Source organism: Petaurus breviceps, unplaced genomic scaffold (assembly GCF_028583685.1).
Source record: "Petaurus breviceps papuanus isolate PSGF00001 unplaced genomic scaffold, PetGlider_PUasm1.0 120, whole genome shotgun sequence".
Classification (NCBI taxonomy): domain Eukaryota; kingdom Metazoa; phylum Chordata; class Mammalia; order Diprotodontia; family Petauridae; genus Petaurus; species Petaurus breviceps.
In genome coordinates, this window is record NW_027185627.1 from 1,303,654 (window position 1) to 1,308,434 (window position 4,781).

Below are 4,781 nucleotides of genomic sequence, written 5' to 3' on the forward strand. Positions count from 1 at the left end.
TCATTTATTCCCCAAAGACCCTGGGAGGTTTTTGTGCTATCATGATCCCTAGTCTACAGATGTGGAAACTGAGAGTTAAGTTACTTGCCTAGAGTCACAGAGCTAGGTGGAATTTGGACTTAAGGTCTTCCTGGCTCCAGGTCTAGCACTCTCTCTGCTGTACCAAATGTGAGCTCATGGGTCTGTGTAATGAAGTGGCAAGAACGCTGGATTTTGAAATTCTTTGTTGAAATTCTCTCTTTGATGTTACTGCTTGTGTGACCTTGGGCAAATTACTTTCCCCCAATGGGACTCTGTTTTCTGATCTAAAAGTTGAAGGAGTTGAACTCGTTGACCTATAAGATTCTTCCAGCTCTAGATACTATGCCACTCGGTTATGGTGGTTCTTGCTCATAAGCCGGGACCCCATGCCACAGTCAGGGGACTGGAATTCAATCAATCAATAAGCATTTATTAAGCACCTACTGTTTGCCAGGTGCTGTACTGAGTGCTGGGGATACAAAAAGAGGCAAAAGATAGCCCTTACCTACAGGGAGCTTATAATCTAGTGGAGGAGACAATATGCAAACAATATCCAAAGCAAGGATAAACAGGATAGAAATGGCAGAAGGAAGGGACTAGAATGAAGAGGGTCTGGGGAAAACCTCCTGTAGAAGGGAGGGTTTTAGTTGGGACTTAGAAGAAGCCAGGGAGGTCAGTAGGTGGAGATGAGAAGGGAGAGCATCCAGGCATGGGGAATAGCCAGAGAAATGCCCAGAGCCAAGAGATTGAATATCTTGTTTGTGGAACAGCCTGGAAGCCAGTGTCATTGGATCAAAGAGCGTTTTACCCAGAAAACACAGAGCAAGACACAAGTAACAAGCTAAGATTGGACCCTTTATTTACGCCATGTGCTGGCTGATCAGGCCACATGGTGATATTAGATGTGGGTGGTGAGAGATAGTAAGGAGACCAGGTTGTGAGTCTGAGGAGCCAGCAGGATGGTGTTCCCCTCTACAATAATAGGGAAAGAGGGGGGAGAGTGGCCAGAGTTCAGGGGAAAGATAATGAGTTCAGTTTTGGATATGTTGAGTTTAAAGTAGCTTCTGGACATCCAGTGCCAGATGTCTGAAAGGCAGTTGGAGAACCCTCTGACTCTTAACCATAAAGGTGTGGATTAAAGGTCAGCAGAGAGTTTGAGGAAGGATGTGTAGATCTGGGAATAATCAGCATAGAGATAATCAAAAGTCAATAAACATTAGTTTAAGTGCCTACTGTGTGCTAGACAAGGGAGTTAGAAATGCAAAAAGAAAGACAGTGGGGGATGCTTGTGGGGGACATAAAGATAACAATGATAATGATGGTGATAGCATTTTTGTGGTGTTTTAAGGTTTGCAGAGTGTGTTACAAATATTCTCTCATTTGATTCTCCCAACAGTGGTGCTAGCTGCTATTATTATCTCCATTTTGCCGGTGTAGAAATGGAGGCAGACAGAGGTGAGGTGACTAGCCTACATTCACAAAGCTAGCAAGGGTCTGAAGTTGAATTTGAACTCAGATCTTCCTGACTCCAGGTTTAGGTCTCTATGCACTGAACCACCTAACTGTCCTATATAATGTCATAGTGAACTCTGAGGCCAAGGCTTGTTGGTAATTGAACTAGCCCCACCAAAGATCTTCAGGAGCACAATACAGGTTTTCAGTGATTTAGGAAGAAAATGTGGTAAAGTGATAAGAGTACTAGATTGGGAATCAGAGGACTTGACTTCAAATTCCAGTTTGGTGACTGGTTTGTAGGTTTTCTTTCTTCCCTAATACCTGCTCTCATACTAGGGAATATGTATATAAACACACATATGTATATATACATTTATATATATTTATAATATAATATATAATTTATAATGTATATTTATATACACGTATATAAACACACACATATATATACATTTATACAGGTATGTATTTATATGTATATACACACGTGTGTATACACATACTCACACATACATAGATACCTCCAGCTAGATGGTGCAGTGGATAGAGTGCCAGGCCTGGAGTCAGGAAGACTTCCCGAGTTCCAGTCTGGCCTCAGACACTTACTAACTGTGTGATTCTGGGCAAGTCACTTAACCCTGTTTGCCCCAGTTTCCTCATCTATAAAATGAGCTGGAGAATGAAATTGCAAACCATTTCAGTATCTTTGTCAAGAAAACTCCAAATGAGGTCATGAAGAGTCATACATGACTGAACAACACACATGTACACACACATATACACACACTCCTCAAATATGTCTTCATTTCCCATCTGACAATACTCATTCTGAACTTCTTTGACTATGCCATGAGCACAGTAAACTTATCATTGGTGCTTATGCCTCAAAACCATCTGATTGGAGCGTGGAGCCTTAAATTCCTCCATTTAAGGAGAGGGTGCAGGGTACATACCTCTTCATTGCTGGATCTGATGCACTTTACATAGAACTGTTTGTGTGTCTGTGTACATATATGCTGTTGTCGTCCTTCATTCTTAAATAGCATCAAAATGACAGCGCTGTGTTGGAGTCAAGTTACAATGTGTGTGTCCAGCTGTGGCTGATCAGACCAACACAAGCCAGAAACACTCTAACACAGGTTGGGCACAGAGTCCACATGAACATTTGGAGTGTAAATGTCTCTAAATTTGTGCATCTCATGTTTCTTTTGAACTACTACAATTCTGCTTTGCTTGAAAACACAGCACTTTCTTGGGTGCAGGTACATCATGGTGAGCAGTCCTTTGCCAGTGTCTCCCATGTGGTGCGATCCATTCCAAAGTTCTTCAGAGAGACGTTGAGAGTGTCCTTGTATCACTTCTTCTGACCTGCATGTGAGCACTTGCCTTGTGTGAGTTCTCTGTAAAATAGTCTTTTAGGCAAAAGTGTGTCTGCCCATTGGAATTACATTCTCTGTGTTAGACTTTCAATACTTGGCAGTTCAACTTGAGAAAGGACCTGATATCAAGTACCTCATCTTGTCCGGCGATCTTCAGAATCTTCTAAGACAATTCAAATGGAAACAGTTCAGTTTCCTGGCATGACACTGATAAACTGTCCAGAATTCATAGGCATACAACAATGAAGTCAGCACAATGGCTCTGTGGGCCTTCAGTTTGTTAGGCAAACTTCTTCTTTCCCACACTTTCTTTCAAAGTCTCCCAAACACTGAGCTAGCTCTGGCAATGTGTGTATCAACCTCATCATCTATGTCTACATCCATGAAAAGTATACTGCCAAGGTAAGTGAACTTATCCATTGCATCCAGTATTTCTCTACTTGCTGTAATTGATGGTTCCATGTATGGAACATGTATGGTGCTGGCTGGTGGAGAACCTCTATTTTTATGGTGTTAATTGTTAGGCTAAAATTACACAAACAGCAGAGAATTAATTCACATTTTGTTGAATCTCAGCCTGAGAGATAACCTCCTCTTTCCATATAACCCATTGAGTGTACAGTTATCTTCAAACAAAATCTTGGACTAATTTTCCCTCCACTTTAGTCTTGGCTTGTAGCCTTTTAAAATTAAATAATTTATTTGATCCACAGGTAAGCTGATCTTGATGCCATTTTTGTCTTCACTGAAGGTATCTGACAACATTGCTGAAAACAACATGCCAACAAGCATGGGAGCAGTCACATAACCCTGCTTCACTCCATTAGTGGTTGGGAAGCATGGAAGTCCATTGTCTAGAAACTGTGCAAGCAGGCTGTCATGGAACTGACTTACAATACTGATGAACTTCTCCAGGCAACCAAATCTTGACATAATGTTCCACAAGCCCTCATGACTGGTAGTATCAAAGACCTTGTTCAGATTGATGAACATTGTGTACAGACCTCTTTTGTGCTTCTGGCATTTCTCCTGGAGTTGTTGGACAGCAAACACTGTATCCATGGTTCTGTGGAACCTTTCTGAAGAAGCACTGACTTTTGAGTATATTACCACCTTCCAGGTAATTGAGGAGGACTCTGGCAAGAATCTTTCTGGCAACGACTAAGAGAGGGAACTGTCTTGTGATTGTCACAGGACAACCTTTCCTTTGTAGAGATGGACAGTAGAGGCATCCTGGAAGCCCTGGGGGATAACCTCCTCTTGCCATATAATCCATAAAATTTTGGTCAGTTTTGGGATGAACAGTGGACCCCCTGCCTTGTAAATCTCAGCTAGAATAAAATCAGCACCAGGTGCTTTACCACACAAGAGGAGCTTAATAGTGTTCAGAACCTCTTCTTCAGTTCAGTTCAGCTAGAGAGGGATTGACTACAACCTGAGGTATATATATGGTCAATGGTTTCAGCACTGACTGATGACAGATGTTGAGAACACTATGGAAGTGTTCAACCCATCTCTCCAGGATCATGTCCTTATTACTAATGCATGTGGCTCCATCGGCACTGAATAGGTGAGATGCAACACACATCTTTGGCCCATAAATAGCCTTCAGGGCATCTTAAAAGTGCTATGGATTGTTGCTATCTGTGTAAAACTGAATTTCATCCTTTTTACTGAGCCAAGAAGCCTGCATCTCTCTAAGCTTCCCTTGCATTTTACTTTTGATGGAGTTAAACATTGCCTTCTTAGTGACAGATGAACTATCCTACTGTTAATCCCTATGGAGTTCTTGTTTTTCATCTAGCAGTTTCTGAATTTCCCTATCATTTTTGTCAAACCAATTCCTAATTGTGAGTGTTCTGTCCCAGATGAGTAAATGTGGTGCTGTTTACCAAATCTCTGAAAGCTGACCTCTCCTTTATTGCT

At 41.6% G+C, this 4,781-nt stretch overlaps 1 long non-coding RNA gene across 1 annotated transcript in view; it reads left to right on the forward strand.

The window, feature by feature from the left end:
- The window catches only part of LOC138162622 (uncharacterized), a 4,945-nt gene extending 726 nt beyond the window's left edge, over window positions 1–4,219 (forward strand). The window contains exon 2 of the long non-coding RNA XR_011168669.1: window positions 3,569–4,219. This is a non-coding gene — a long non-coding RNA (uncharacterized lncRNA). The remainder of the gene's footprint in view (window positions 1–3,568) is intronic.
- Window positions 4,220–4,781: the final 562 nt, after the last annotated feature.